Source organism: Denticeps clupeoides, chromosome 6 (genome assembly GCF_900700375.1).
Source record: "Denticeps clupeoides chromosome 6, fDenClu1.1, whole genome shotgun sequence".
NCBI lineage: Eukaryota > Metazoa > Chordata > Actinopteri > Clupeiformes > Denticipitidae > Denticeps > Denticeps clupeoides.
In genome coordinates this window covers 13,389,665-13,406,145 of record NC_041712.1, presented here as the reverse complement: position 1 = coordinate 13,406,145, position 16,481 = coordinate 13,389,665, and the positions used below count along the sequence as shown (strand labels likewise).

The 16,481-nt window shown below is 42.8% G+C and overlaps 1 protein-coding gene across 3 annotated transcripts in view; it reads left to right on the top strand.

Annotated features, from left to right (window-relative positions):
• Nucleotides 1-4,590: 4,590 nt before the first annotated feature.
• The window catches only part of nlgn2b (neuroligin 2b), an 83,543-nt gene continuing 71,652 nt past the window's right edge, over nucleotides 4,591-16,481 (top strand). For all 3 annotated transcript variants that reach the window (XM_028982512.1, XM_028982513.1, XM_028982511.1), the window contains exon 1: nucleotides 4,591-4,790. The gene's annotated coding sequence lies outside the window, so the exon portion shown is untranslated. The remainder of the gene's footprint in view (nucleotides 4,791-16,481) is intronic.

The following is a 16,481-nucleotide window of genomic DNA, read 5'->3' as shown; positions in this document are numbered from 1 at the left end:
CATGGTCAAGTCTGCCCTCAGTCCCCCTGTCCAGAGGACTTAATACCTCCTGTCAGCCCCACTCACTTACTGTTCTTGACCACTGAGTCCATCCTGGCCTAGTGCAGGAGGAGACTTGGGGAACCCGGAGGAACTAACACAGGGGTAGGATGCGAACACCACATGCGCACACTGACCACCACGCCTCCGTGGGGCCTGGTTATTAACATCTCCGGCTCCACTCCACGCTCCACAACCCTCCACCATCATATATCTTCCCTGAATCAAACTGTACATGCACTGGTTAGAGCGATGATCGTTTTATACAAGCTGAGATTGCAGTGCTCTGTTTTTCAAGTGGCTATATTATAATATTCAATGTTTACCAAGAGCAAGACATTATTAGGAGTCAACACACAGGGAGGTGGGACAGGTGGTGGTTTTTGATGGCTCAACCTAAATTCCTTAAGGTGACTTGTTCTTATTTATTACCCCTTTGACAAATAACTTCTGGCCCATGAACCAGAAGACCACAAAGATTGTAAGGTTCAGACCCCACTTCCTGCCATTGTGTCCCTGAGCAAGACACTTAACCCCGAGTGTCTCCATGGGACTGTTCCTGTAACTTCTACATGGTAGGACGATCTACTAAATGCCATAAATGTAAATTATAAAAATTTTTGGTAGATTAAATCTTCTTTTCTACCCTTTTTGTCTTTGACTTTGACAGTCTGCGATAATTCTTTCAGTCAGAAGGCTTTGTCCGTCTCTGAAGAATACCCCATCTTAAAACTGCGTGAGAGTTCTGAAGGGCATGGCCAGAAGAGTTGACTGAAAGGGCCATGAGTGCCACTGCAGAAGAGTCTTGGACAACCTCTGTGCTCTTGTCTCATCCAAAAAAATATGTCATACAGAAAAGGACGCGTGTTGAATTCAATTAGCATAATGGCCGTGGTGTTGCTGAGATCTTAATGTGCCTTAATACAACTGCATCTGATCCCACCTGAAAAACAGTTCATGTCATGTTTGGATTAAATGTATAGCATGAAGCAGATTAAGGTAGGCCTTTATTTTGGCCTTCAATTTGGCATTAGGTGCCAGTGGCATGGTGGGTCCGGTTTCAGTGTCTCAGCTGATGGAGCTACACTTTAGATTCTTGCACAATTTCCCCCTCTAGGCACACCTGGCTTTATATTTATGGCCACGGTGTTGTGCCTCAACCTGAAATCAGTTCCACTGCATGTGTGTGTGTCAGTGTGTGTTCGTTCGTGAGTGTGCATGCTTGCGCATAGTATTCATGTGCAAGTGTCTGCAGTGTTTGTACATGAGCTTGCACTCTGTGTGTGTGTGTGTGTGTGTGCGCGTGTAAGGCCCACCACGGTTTGTTAAAAGGTTTAAGCTGTTCACAGAGGGCTGTGTGGGCGCCAGTCATTGATTCTGAACGAGCCGCCTCTGTGATATGACATTTGAAGGCCCTGGTGTAATGTGTTAATCCCAAATCAATTAAGCATGCAGTCATCACCCGAGGAAACGGCACCTGCATTTTTAAAGACACGAAGACCAAGAGAACGGAGTACGATTACAGGAAGAGTTCAGGGCCTCTGCGGTTTTGGCAGTGGAACGCAAACTCTGCACTCGATCTGTTCTAAACACAAAACAGTGGCACTAGAAGCAGTACGCAGAATTTGAATCAGATTATTATTTGCATGCAGGTCTGAAAAAGCACGCAACTGAACATAATGTCCAGGAGGTGGAGACATTTCATCATTCTCTATTTTACCTTCTTTTTTTTAACCTCGCCTCTGTTTTTTAAGCAAATTAACTAGTAGAAATAATTGAAAGAAATTCAATGTATGCCTATAGTGGTCTTCTGTGTGTACTGTTATCAATATTATTATGCTGGACACACTGACAACAGCATGATTTCACGTGGGTGTCACAGCTCAGCAGAATTCATGATTGATTTGTGTTTATGAGGAAATACATTTATCTGCTGTTCCCCATAAATACATGAGCTTGTGAGTCATAAACACGGTAAGCATAATAAATCTATTAATATTTTACACGATTTATATGATTCAAATCCAACACATGAGGAAGTGGGGGCACGTTTTGAATAATTATATTAAGTAAAATATACTTCAGAAGTGCCTTGTGTGATTCCATTCCATCCTCTGTAATTGGTAGAATTAGCAGTCGGGCTAATTCGTTTCTTATTAGAGTCTTCTGTGCCTTAAGAGAACGCAGGCAAACTGGCTTCCAATTAACGCCTGGCTAGGGGACATGCTAACCGACTGCATGAAACAAAAATCATTAAGCACATGTGTGCATCGCAAACCACAAACACACACACACACACACACACACACACACACACACGCGGGAGGGAGTGCAGACTGTGTGACTGTGCTTGTTTCATGCACACCAGAGGACGAGGTGCTCCGAACAGCTGCTTTTCTGGCGCACCGTGTCTCACTTCTCGTTTCTCACAGACCGCCCTGCCTCGCTTCTCCTCCGCTGGTTGGGAGGGGAGGGGGCGTGAGGAACCCCGTGGTGACGTCAGGACCTCAGTCGTGTCGTACGCTACTTCTCTGAGAGAGAGAGAGAGAGAGAGAGAGAGAGAGAGAGAGGAGAGAGAGAGAGAGAGAGAGAGAGATAGAGAGAGAGAGAGAGAGGAAGAGAGAGAGAGAGAGAGAGAGAGAGAGAGAGAGAGAGAGAGAGAGAGAGAGAGAAACAAAAAAAGGGCACATTGAGTCACGAAGTTGCCGGTCCGAGACTCCTTTTTGGCGGACGCTGCTGGCCCCGCTGTCGCTGCCCACTGGCCCGGACCCTGCTGGACAGCTGCAGACCGGGAGACCTGCGTCTCTGCAGGGTTGCCAGGTCTTACGACGTAGAAAAAACATGTGCAGGAGTATTTGACTTGGTTGTCAAAGGAGCGAAATTACCGTTGTTCATCCAAATGTGCTCAGGGCCTTGGTTCATTTGTTAATTTTTTTTTATAGATTTTACCCCTTTTATTTGCACGGTTGCAAATACAATATTGAAGCCACAGCGATCTGTTGTGACATGTGACACAGCACAGCACACAGTGAAATGTGGTCTCTACACTTAACCCATCCTGAAAAAGCAGTGGTGTGGCAGTCGTGAAAGTCGCTCGGGGAGCATTGTGTGGGGACGGTGCTTTGTTCAGTGGCACCTCGGCGGGACCTTGGTGGGTCGGTATTCGAACATTCCGATTACCGGTCTGTTTCATTACCTGCTAGCCCACCACTGCCCCTGATATAAATAATAGATGTCCATGTGACATTTTACTAAGAAATATTTATAATACAGTTACTTAAAAATATTAGAAAAATTATATTTGAATGCATCTTCAGGAATATAAAAATGTAAAAAATATATATATATTTTGCTTGCTCAAATGTAAAAGTGTGATGTTAATGTTAATCTTAATATTGATATCTTATCAATGTATAGCCGTCACTACTTTTTGGAAAGAAATTTTCTCTTACTGAACTGTTCCGCCGGGAGTGATATTAATTAGCGGGGTGAAAAAGCCAGACATGGCAACACTAATCCTCTCCTCTGGCGCCAGAAGAGAAAAGGGCTTCTGTCTCTTTAACGTCGCCTGGCGTCACTATGATGCGGGTCTCCCAGCTTTGAAACACTTTTTGCCTTTTTAATACAAAAAAAAAAACAATAATGATAATAATAATTAAAATCTGGGGGAAAAAAACGGAAACCGTAGCGTCATTTTGCGCGGACCCCCAAAATACGCGGGGGACCCCCCAAAAATATAACCGCGATCGGTGTGGGAAAAAAAAAAACAAAAAAAAAAAAAACTTCAACATGTGGGGGGGGGGGGGGGGGGGGGGGGGGGCGGAGAAGAGCGACCGGCGGCGCTGCCGAGAACTGCAATCAATCCGCAGTGGCGAGCGTGGTGATGAGGGCCAGAGGAGGAACGAGGGTAGGATAGAGGGATAGGATAGGAGGAAGGGTGAGACACGGGCTTTTTCTTTATTATTATTATTATTATTATTATTATTATTATTTATCATCGGTTTTTTTTCTGGAGCGCGGCAGCTGCGGAGAGCGGGAGGGGGGGTCTGCTAACATATAGTCGACACCGACAACGTCGTGATGCAGAAATAATCGGGAAAAGACAGCGAGGCGGCGTTACCTGCCAACAGATTACAGATATCCATCCATCCTAGGTGAAGTGTGTGTGTGTGAGTGTGTGTGTGTGTGTGGTATAGGAAAGACTGGGAGAGAGAGAGAGAGAGAGAGACAGACCGTTCCTCTTTTCCTCCTTGTCCAGACCACCAGGTGTTTGTTCCGCGGTGTCTCTCCGGCGCGATGTGTCGTGGGGAGGCGGCTGAGGGACGCGGGTCCGCGGCTTCGTGTTCCTGCGTGGGGTCGGGGCTCTGATGCGTCACGCGCATCTGTTTCTACTGCTGTTTTATTTCGCCGACAGATAAGGAACCGACGCGGGAAGAAAATGTGGTGATCGCGTTGCCGACAGGGGAGAGAGAGAAGAAGGGTGTAGTCAGAAAAAAACCGGGGCAGAGAGGAGGAGGGGGGGGGCGTCAAGAGGTGTTTCTTTTTTTTTTTTGGAAAAGGGGGGAGACGTGGTCTGACACGGAGAAGGTGAATTGATGTGCAGACGCCCGCAGCGCGCAGTTTGACGAGAATAAAACTCTACAGGAAGGCGGGGGGACAGCAAGGCACGTTGATGGCATCGAAGCGGCTTCCGACGGCCGAATAAAGAGGAGAGGTGACCCTCGGCGCATCATCTGGAAACCTTGGATCCGGTAAGCGTCCAGACCTCTTGGAAACTGTATTTTCTCCAGATGTGTGTGTGTGTGTGTGTGTGTGTGTAAGAATATGCACTTGCATGTGAGTGACGCTGTTGCTTCACTCCGGCTTGTCGTGCGTCCATCCTCGGACCACTGTGACCGCGGTGTGAAATGAGACGTCAACCCCCCCCCTAAAAAAAAATATTCGCCGTCGATCCGTCGCTCCTCCGTTCGGTGCGTTGCCATGGTTCGCATCCGCAAAGCCAGCGGCGGCGCGGCGCGGCGCTCCCGCTGTCCCGTCGCGGCGAGACCTCCGCCTGCGTGTCCGTCCACGCAGGAGACGCCTGGGATCGTAATTGCGCCCATTGAAAGTCCGCTCGCACACCGGTTGGGTTTCCTTTACAATTTCATTTGTGATCGTGATAATTATTATTTTAATTGGCGGGCTGCGGAAAAGCGCCGCATCTGGCCGAGTTATCGCGCCTTGTGCTAAATGTTTAATGGCATTTATATAAGTGTGTGTGTGTGTGTGTGTGTGTGTGTGGGTGTGGGGGGGGGCAGAGGGCCGAGATCGGCAGACCTGTCTCACTGTCATATTATCCATTGGTCATCACACACACGATCAGCCATACCCATGTGATATTTTAAAGCTTTGTTCCCTGGGATTTTGGAGCCACCACGCTCACATCCTCGAGGGCAGAGCGCATTTATATGCTGTGCTGGTTGGGCAGTGCTCTGTCAATGGCAGAATTGAGCAGAGACAAGGAGACCTCTGTTCGCATGGAGGCCGAGGATATGCCTGCTCTTTAAAGTGCTTAATGGCCACGGATGAGCCTAATAGCTAATATGGCCGTGCTACTGTGGGCCGGCTAATGAAGATGAGGCAGTCTGCTGCCGGGGGCTCATGTCTCATGGGAGAGGTTAAGTTGGTTCTCCATCCCAGAGTCTCGGGCAGGCTCCCCTGTTTTGGGCAGAGAACTTTGGTGTGGGAGTGAGGTTCTTATGCCATATGTACACCTTCTCATTCAATGTGTTTTCTTTATTTTCATGACCATTTACGTTGGTAGATTCTCACTGAAGGCATCAAAATTAAGGCATCATATGAATGAACACATGTGGAGTTATGTACTTAACAAAAAGTGGAGACCTGGCCTCCACAGTCACCGGACCTGAACCCAATCGAGATGGGACCACAGAGTGAAGGCAAAGGGGCCAACAAGTTGGAACTCCTTCAAGACTGTTGGAGAACCATTTCAGGTGACGACCTCTTGAAGCTCATCGAAAGAATGCCAACAGTGTGCAAAGCAGTAATCAGAGTAAAGGGTGGCTATTTTGAAGAAACTAGAGTATAAAACATGTTTTCAGTTATTTCACCTTTTTTGTTAAGTACATAACTTCACGTGTGTTCATTCATAGTTCTGATGCCTTCAGTGAGAATCTACCAACGTAAATGGTCATGAAAATAAAGAAAACACATTGAATGAGAAGGTGTGTCCAAACTTTTGGCCTGTACTGTATATTAGAAGTGCAGTGTTAGTTTGCAGGTGTTCATCTGAACTTCCATTGAATGCAGGATCTTCTGGAGAGAAAGAACTTCCTTAATTGCCCCTGTGGGCCTAAAGTTACCGTGGGTTTGGGAATTTAATGTAAATGAGGACAGATATGTTTCTGCATTTTAAGAAGTCTGGGTGGTTTGTATTACACGGAGCTGTACAGTAGAACAAAAACGACAGAAATATTCCTTTGGCTCGGTTACCATGCAAAGCTAAAACTGCCCTTATTCAAACTGTGACTGTACAGGTTTGTGTTAAAGATTTCTGAAATGTTAGGATTAAAATTTGTAATAAGTGGTGTATATCAGTCGAGACGTCTGCATGGAATTTGCATAGAATCAGTTCAAAAAGTGTTTTGTTGGGCAAAAAAGGTTGGATAAATAATGGCCTAATGTTCTGAAAATGTACTGGTGATGTATCTTCATGGTGAATGGGGTAATGATATTTTTAGAACATGATTTGTGTCATTATTTCTATATGATAATGTTTTTACCCCCTCAGTGCAACATCATGGTACTAATGGCCTGTTCAGCACTCTATAAACAACAACCACACCTTTCTGTATACATTTGCATCCATCTTTTAGTCGAGTGTTTTCAGTAATTTGGCAGGACTGTATGTTATAATCTGCATAATGAGGGAAAGTCTCTTATAACTCAGCGCCGTTGAGTTGCTGGTGACACATAGGGAGCAAATGTGCATTATAATTTCTGTGTAAATTTGCCATTTACTTTGCATTAAATGCCATAATGATTCACTGGGAAGTGATTGGCCTTCACAACCTCGCTGTGGGTGTTTTAGAAGTTGGAGGAAAATTATGACTATGATTTTTTTCCTTCTGTTTTTGGACGATCCATTTGCTGTTACTGTGGAGAGAAGAGGTGTGGGTGCCTTTTGTAAAAAAAAAAAAAAAAACAGAAAGAAAGTGCACAGCTGTGCCACTCTGCATTTTGAGTTTTAGAGTAAACTCTAAATGTAAGTTTTTCACCCACCAATGGGGAGGACAGGGGGCGTCATGTAAAATTGTGCATGTTACCAAATCCTTGCTCGGAACAAATGAATTATGTACACTAACGCCCTGTTTGGAGCTGTTCATTGCTAAGGAATATGTGTGTGTGTGTGTGTGTGTGTGTGTGTGTGTATGTTAAGCCTGAGACAGCAGCTTGATTAAACTTTAAAGTCAAAGGGGGACTGGTGTTCTGTTTTTGAGTGTGTGGACGTGTGTGCTTTGCATAGGTGGGTGTGGAAGTGTGTGTCATCATGTGTGTGAGAGAATGTGAGTGGGTGGTTTGTGGGTGTGAGTGTGGGCTGCTGGGATAGGTAGGTCATTAACAGTGAAATTAGAACAAAGAAAATGAAAATCCTAAATAATAACCAGGAAAAAAAAATTGCATTTTCCTTGTTCTTCGGTTTGTAGTGTTTGGTTGTGCACTGGTTTTGTGGTTTTGTGTCTAAAGCTGTTTGACTATGGAAAAAATGTTATTTTTGCACAATGTGATAAATATTCCTTTCCGGACTCAACCAAGGCCAATTTCAATGCCCACGTCTCACACTGATCCCAGGTCAGGGCCTCTGAAATGAATCATACATGCACATTCTTTTTATATATCCAAGAGCCATAATCTAATTAGCATGTATTGTGTATTTATTTGTACATATTTCCAACAGACCTTGGAACAGTCTTCCAATGCTTATGCCTGCATGTATCCTGACAGTCTTTCATTTTGATCATGTATTTTGTCACCCATCTGTATCTTGGGATTCAGAAAGAATTAGAAGGACTCTGGTATTTGCACAATTGACTGTTATACATGTGACATGCATCATGTTCATTACGAAAACAGTTATATTGAGAAATATATACTCTAACACATTTTTTTTTATCATTTTCATAATGTACTGCATTTCATGATCAATATTGCTATTGTAAATTCAGGTGTTCTCTAGAAGGGATCTTTTGCATCTAACCTTCCAAACATTTTTATTTGGGTTCTATTTGGGTCACGTTTTACAAGTGACAGTTCTAAGATTAGATGCACATATGGGAGTGTGATTTCACGACATGGGCTGAGCTGGGATCAGCTATTGTCAGCAATGCTACACAAATTCTTCACACCACATATTGAATACATCTGCCCTAGAGTGCTGTACAATTAAGAAATAAAGAATGAAAAAGAATCGTCCTTGCGTCCGGAAAACTAAAGTCCCTTTCAGACCAAACATGCACTGTGCTTTACTCTAAAACCCATGTTTTTTTTCACATTGTGCAACCAATACAATCAATGCATCGAAGCGGGCAGTCTTCCCCTTCAAAACACAAACACGCAAAGTGAGAATGGAGGAAAATCTGATATTTGGAGTTTGGAAAACCAGTGCAAGAAACATCTTTGGTATTTTTTTGTAGCAGGAGAGAGTGAAGTATATTTGATGAGTCGCCTCCTTCTACCTTCATTACTGCTTTGTTCACTATTGCCATCATCGAAAGATGCTTCATGAGATGCTCATTAAAATGAGTGAATGATAAGAAAGTGTTCAGTCCTTCAGGACTGTTGGAAAACCGTCCTTGTTTACTTGGTTGAGAGAAGCCACTTTTTTTTTTAGTTGTTTACTTCATGTGTGTTATTTCATAGTCCTTGAGTTCTATAATATAGAAAATGCAAGACCCATAAAGGAGTAGGTACGTCCACACTTGTAATGTACATATTTCTAATAAATTGCATGCTTAATATTATTCATTTGTTGTAATATTATTCAATCCTTGGTGCTTTTAAACACGTGGGTTCCCTAATCTTTGCATACGTAAGAAAATTCTGTATCATATTGTTTCTTGTGTCTGCAGGCATCTGAAAAGGACATGACAGCACCCATGGTATTAGGTACATGCTCTATCTACAGGGACCAATCACTAGTCAGGGCTCTGGGCTCTGGGTCCCGGCTGAAAGCTTTACAACTGACATATTCATCATCTAGGATGTAGACAGATGTCATATTGTAAATTTTTTCCATCATTTCATGTGACATGATACCATCCGCAATACTGAAGAAGCTGGGATTAATAATTTTCTCTGGTCAGGGTCTGTATTTCGGCATTCCAGAGGAGGAAAACGAAAGGGGGAAGGAGTCATGCTTCAGGAACATGCTTATGTTTCTGAATGGGCAACATGCCTAGCTGGCATAGCCCCAGGGAAGGCCAGCCATGAGCAACAACCCTAACCTCACCTGGGTCATATGGAGAGCCTCACATAGGACTGGCAGAAGTCTTCTTCCAGGATGGTACTGCTGAGTAGCGGCAGATGTTTTTTAATGGATGAACACCAGTGACAAAAAGCAAGTGCAAATCCTCCTGGAGCTGATCACCAATGAATATTGCATATGGGTCGTATATATATGGCACGCTACTTTCGTACACTTTTCACATTGAGCTGCTTCAACTCTCTGCTCTAATGCATTTCAGTCTCCAAAATGTCAAAAGATGATGTTGCTGGAGCATTGTCAAGGGCACATTTACAAAAGCGATGTTAGTTATATATACACACACCTGGACTATCATATAGCATACTTTACATTAGCCTGGCCTCAAAGAGTAACCATCAAGGGTTGGAATGCTCATCTGGATATTTTGTTGGTCTTCCATCAAAGGAAGACCAAAGAGCAAAAGAATAGAGAGGAAAAGTGAGACTGTGACAGCTTTCATCATAATTTGTGAATCGGCCAGTTTTGTGTTTTCAGGGAAAATGCATTTTCTGCTTCCATGATCTTTCTGGTACACACATACACACATCACACATACACACACACATATATAAAGCAATGTTCTTTTTTTCCTCTGCCTTTCTGAAAAGCTTTTTTTAAATTATTCAGTTGTTTGGGAACCTTGATCACAGCTGGACTACATTGCAGATGCCACTCTGGAACAAACAAACAGTTATATAGCAGAGAGGATCACAGACAGACAGACAAATACAAGTGCAGGTAAGCTGGGGGGAAGTGGTGGCCTAGCGGTTAATGAAGCGGTTGCCTGTTCGAATCCCTGAGGTGCCACTGAGCAAAGCACCGTCCCCACACACTGCTCCCCGGGCGCCACTGCTCACTCAGGGTGATGGGTTAAATGCAGAGGACAAATTTCACTGTGTGCATCGTGTGCTGTGCCGCTGTGTATCACACGTGACAATCACTTCCCTTTCTTTCTTTCTGTAGGGATGTTATAAAATATGCAGTTTAGGTGGCGATTTTAACTGCTGATCATCTACAACATTTTGATTACTGGACTAATGATCCCAAGCATAGCTGGCAACCATTTAGATTGGATGCTAAAAGTTCATAGGGTTGAGACACCTCAGTATCTGTCCTCTAAATCCCGGTTGGCTAGAGGAGCTGCTTGCTGACTATCTATTCTACGTGCAACGTAAATCCTGTGGCATGAATTAATTCCGAAATGTGTAATGTGTTCTATTTAAAGTGTTGCATATCTCCCTGAAGGAAGGCATCTGGCTTTGTGAATTTTGTTGCATAGCAAACCAATCCTTAAAATAATGCAGAATATTAGGCATTCATCAACAGGCTCGCTTTTGTGGCCGCTCTGATTGGCGGGCGCCTGGCTGATTTCACGAGGTGCCTTTTCCAGCCACATGTTTCCATTCCAGCGGTTCAATTCAAGCTTATTACAGATGTGAGGTGACAGCTAAATGGTGTGGCGACTGCTCATTTTAGGCCAACCATTGGTGACCTTCAAACATCGGGGTGGCATCTTGACATCTCCCGTCTCCACATGTCCATTGTGTCTCTTGGCCTATTCCCTGCCCAGCACAATATTAACACCACCGTGGGTCCTTGAACCCTGTAGCTAAAGCACAGTCCTGACCTTTAGAATAAGGACCCATACAAAGGAATATGGCTGCACTCTTCCGCGTGATGAAATGTACTATGATGAAATAATTCAAAAATTTTGAATGATGATTACAACATGAAGCTTTAAGGGCCTGTTGTCATTTTTTACAAGTTAAATGAATAGCTGTTTTGATTTGTGTTGGTTTTGCTTTTCGTTCTCAGGTCAGGCCACGGCAGCCACCATATATGTGGCACATGAGGGCACCAAGTGCAGACTGTCCTGGAATAACACAATGCTGCACCGCAATGTCATGTATACTATCATCATTGGTGACTCACGTGCAGTGACATCACAAGTCATCCCCGACAAGCGGCATGGGAATGACAGAATTACGACATCCCCCTCTTTCAGTTACGTTTGATTCTGTTCATTCTGTCAAACTTCATTTATGTAACTCTTTTTTCGTTTAAAAAGTGCAAATACTGTGAACAGTTTGCCTTTATGCTTTCATATGAGGAGTAATACAATAATCTGCAAATGTCATGATGGGTTAGGAGTGATGACCATATACTCTCAGTCCATTAGTTTCTCCATTAGCCTCTATTATGAGGCACGAGACTATCATCCTCCTTTTGTGATGGCAGAAGTGATCTGATGTCAGTAACATTAGACCATTCCTTAAACTGCCGTCATAAATTATTGCACTGAGAAGATGGGTATTATGTTTATATATAGGGGCTATTATGACACATTATCCCACCGACATTATACAAGCATAGTGATTGGCAGAAGAGTCAGACAGTGCTGAAATCTTGCAATTTTATCACTCTGACCGCAACCATTAGTTTAATGGTTACAATTGACAAGCAACATAAATCTATGTGCCCCGCTTATGTAATGTTGCTATTGTATCAGCTTTTGCAAAGATTTTTCGTAGTAGAAAAAGTAGTTTTTTTTTTTGTCATTAAAGCCATACTCAATAGTTCAAGCTAAAATTCTCCTTTTTGTGGTTTGTCGCTTAATACCACAACACATAATATATATACTATGAGTCAAAAGTTTGAACAAAATTAATTTATGGACCCCATGGAGACTACAAAGGATGCTATTTTGTGAAACATTGTATGTTTCATGCCTCATATTCTTCAGAGTTGCCTTTTGTTACTTTAACGACAACTTTGTACAGTAATGGTCATCATGAATGGTCAGTTGTGAATGAAAAGCCACCAACAAAAGTTCGCTGCTTTGAAGAGCATAAAATATAAAAGATATTTCTTTGTTTACAGTTTGTCTACATAACCTCACATGTCTTATTTCTCAGTTTCATTGGCTTAGCTCTTCCGTGTAAAAAATATTCATTGACTAAACACTGGCTAAACCGCAGCGAGGGTTATCAGTATCGGTTGACAGTATGGAAACTGGCTTCTGAGAGCAGCATCTCCGCACTACGTTCCAGACAAACTAACTGCTGAATCTGTGGGTTAAGACATTTAGAAGTTGGGGTGATAATGTCAGAGGGAACTGGCATCGGCCTTTCTGACTGATGAAATTGCCTGAGGAGGTTATTGGCGACGGCGAGAAGCAGAAATACGTCCAGCAGATGTGGCGCCCAGTCATGAAATAATATAGTGCGTGGGTTATTTTGTCCAGTCTTGCTATCATTAAAGAGCTTGTTAAATATTACCGGGAGGGAGAGAGGACAGCAGCCACCACATGCAGCGAAACGATTCCGCATTGCCGTTTGCATATTTCATTTTAATGCGCCTTCCTCTTAAGATGCTGCTGGTAAAAATATAGTGAACCGGATACTGCATTAATAAATTATTCCAAATATCTGCAGCTAATACAAAGAGAAAGCAGCAAGAGTCCATTCGGTGAAGATGAAGAACCATGGTTACGGGGAGGGAGAGGGAAGGAGCGAGGCATGGGACATGCGACGAAGGCCTCGGTGGAGCCACGTGATCCGGCTATCTTTCAGTACTTCTCCCTCGCGGACGGCAGCAGATTGCAGGCGAGCGTGTGAGGCACACAAAGGCCTGGAATGAAATTAAACTTCTCTTTGTCTAATTTTGTCTAGTAGTCCATTTTGCACTTCGAATGACTAACATGAATGCTGTATTGTAATTAAGAAAAGTGACTTTACTGATTGGGCTTTTTGGCACATTTTTTGTCCGATGGTGCTAGGTATAAGAATGTTGTTAAGTTAAAAATGTCTAGTAGTAGCATTTACTGTAAATAGTGATCCTAAAAACACCTAAATAGTTAAGATTTATTGATTTTAATCATGCAAAGGTTATAATTTGGCTGCTGACGAGTGGTAGGATAATCAGTGGCCACCACGCTTGGTGCCTTTAAATCATTGGGTCCAGAGAGATGGAGTAACAGCTCTCTCTCCAGGGAAAACATATCAGTCGAACCCAACCTCCCGACCCTGGATCGATACTCCAGTGCAGCCTCTCCCCAGCAACACTAATCATTCTGTACATGAGAATGCTAACCAAGCTGAAAACACGTCTGAGGAGATGCTGGCTGCATGCTTGCGTGTCTTGCCATGGCCTTCCAATTTTAATTCCAGTTTTTGTCTGAACTGGCTGACTCATGATTTCACTGTCATTCATATAATTTTTACCATGGTTTTCAATAGAACATCACTCCTCCCTGGGTTACAAGTCATCTCTTCTGACAGTTTGCAGTGGGTCAAGTAGAGCACAGATGGTGCAAAGAGTGGCCAGTAGTCTCAGCTAGGGGTGGGAATCTTGTTCAGTATGGATGGGAATGCTTGTCCAATTATTATATTTGCAAATACCAAAAATACATACTATCCTTGCTCTGGATTCGGTGTTCACCACTGGGCTGAACAACCACTTGTGTGCGTTTTCTCAGCAGCTTATTATCAAGCAGGTTTTCTCAACTTTGGAGCCACACGTGCCACATGGACTGCAGAGTTGCTTTGCCGTGGATGGGGACTTCAAGGTTTAAGGCAGGATGTTTAGGGGCTGACAGGAGTTGTTAGGGCCACTCTTTTTAACAAAGCAGATCAAATGTTGGCCCGTGGGCCCATATCTCATCCCGTGCCTTGTTTTCTGCTTGTGAGTGGTGATTTATAGAGCCATTGAGAACATACCCCATACATACTGCTGCCCCCTAAACATACACACACACACACACACACACACTGTGTCCCTCCGATGGGAAAGTGTCGCTGTGTAATTACTTTACAAGATGGATGGAGCCCATCCAACCTGGCCTGGACCCAGAGCTAAATCAAACCTCTCTTTCCTCCAAGGCTTTCAGAGGGCTCTTAAGAACGACTCTCATATGAAAAGAAAAAAAGTGTTCACCTTCCATTCATTTCTTATTTGCTGAGGCTCTCACCCTTTGTACTCGAACCTCACCTGCATCCATGAAAGAAGAAAAAAAGAAAAGAAAGACCAATAAGGATCTTACAATTGCATTTTCCCTGAAGCCTTATTGCCAAATGTTAATTCAGTGAAATAGCGAATTTAGGAATACATGTGGAAAACCAGCCTACACCAGCATCTAACCCATCATAGACGTTCAGTTCATTGTTCCAGAAGACCACATCTTCATGGAAGGGTTTCTGTGGGCTCTCGCCACTGCCGTTTTCAGGATGCGCCTTCATGCTTGGCATACATGTAGCACATTTGGTTGTTTTCTTCAGTTATATATGCCTGGTTATGCTTTTTTCTCTTTTTATCTATGTTTATTGACTTGCCTGTAGCTTCCACTGCAACTCTGCTGTGTGTGTACAAAGGATGTATCTAATGGCAAAACAGCTTTTATGTACAATAATCTAAGCAAAACCAAATGTGAAAGTTTGCAGAGGCAATCTAAATTAGACAGTTGCTCTTTGAAAAAGTTTGGCTAATCATAGGATAAACAAGCCTTTTTCAAATAATCTAATTTAAAGAGTTGTAATTGAATTCATTTCACAAATTGATGAATTAATGACTTTTTTTTCTTTTGTTTTTATTACTTATAGAAAATTAAGAACAAAAATGTGATTTTGATGGGACGTGGTCTTTAAAACCCATGCAGTTGTGGATAGATAAAACAAGATATAAAGTGGTTTGAACTCCTACCAACACGAGGTGTGTGTGTGTGTTTGTGTGTGGCTCCTTTCTGCCTGATTCTGCCCATGACCATATTAAGAGGATGGAGCAGTAATGGAATTACTTGGTGGTTTTTAATAGGAAAATGCATTAACCAGGCCTGGGACCCTTTTACTGCAGATTCCCAAAGCCTTGAGTTCAATAAAGAACATTTCACTTCAGGAGCTGAATGAAAATGTAAGACGTTGCAACGTTTAAAGTCATTAAGGCCGCTCCACACATATCATTCCGGTTTCATAGGCCAACCTGTATGAAATTCTCTGCACTTCACCGTCTTGTTTTTTTTCTTTCATACTATCCCGCTCCTTTTCTCTCTCCCCAAATTCTTTCAACATCTTTCTCTTTATTTAGTTTTTTATGTACAGACCATCAAAAAATGGTCTATACCTTTGTCCTAATTAAAGCTAATTTGTGAAAGTGCACGGCACATAAGGAACACTCAGACGAGCACATGGTAAGGAAAATTAGAATAATATAATCAAACACTGTGTATCAATGAATTCTTTTTAGTCCATGCATTATGCAACATTACACTCTGACCATAACACATATTTACAGCTTCCCACACATTTCTGTACATTTCACAGTATGGCCCCTAAAAACAATAAAATTGCCTGACACAAGTCATGAATGTTCACTCACCATGAAAGCTATGAATCCTGGAAACACCGGCTAGAGGGTCAAGGTTGAATGGATCCACCTTGATGGTAAAATCTACAGTGAAATATAGTAAGTTCAGTGAGTTATATACAGAACAGGAAAAAAATGATTTACTGGGATGCTGGACAAAGTGATATTTTTGCTGCCCAGTGTTCAGTGTATGTGGGAACTCAGTGTTGCTGGAAAAGGGTCCCGAGTGCCTGTCGTGAGCCTGGTTGAGAGAATGCCAAGAGTGTGTGCAAGGCTGTCATCAAGGCTAAAGCTATTCTTTTGATTTGTTTAATACTTGCTGTTTGGTGCATAATTTAATGTCTTTTGGACATTGTGGGGTCTCCACTGTTATTCTGATAGTTACAAGCACTTCTGTTCAGGGATTAAAAACATGTTTTTTTATTTTGGTTCTTTCAGAACAGAAACATTCTGTTCTGTTCATGTATTTGAGTGTTCTTAATAACTAGTTAGAGCAATAGAGAACAATGGTTTATAATGTTATTTTAAAAAACCTTTCCCTGGTCCTGGAGGACATTTATCT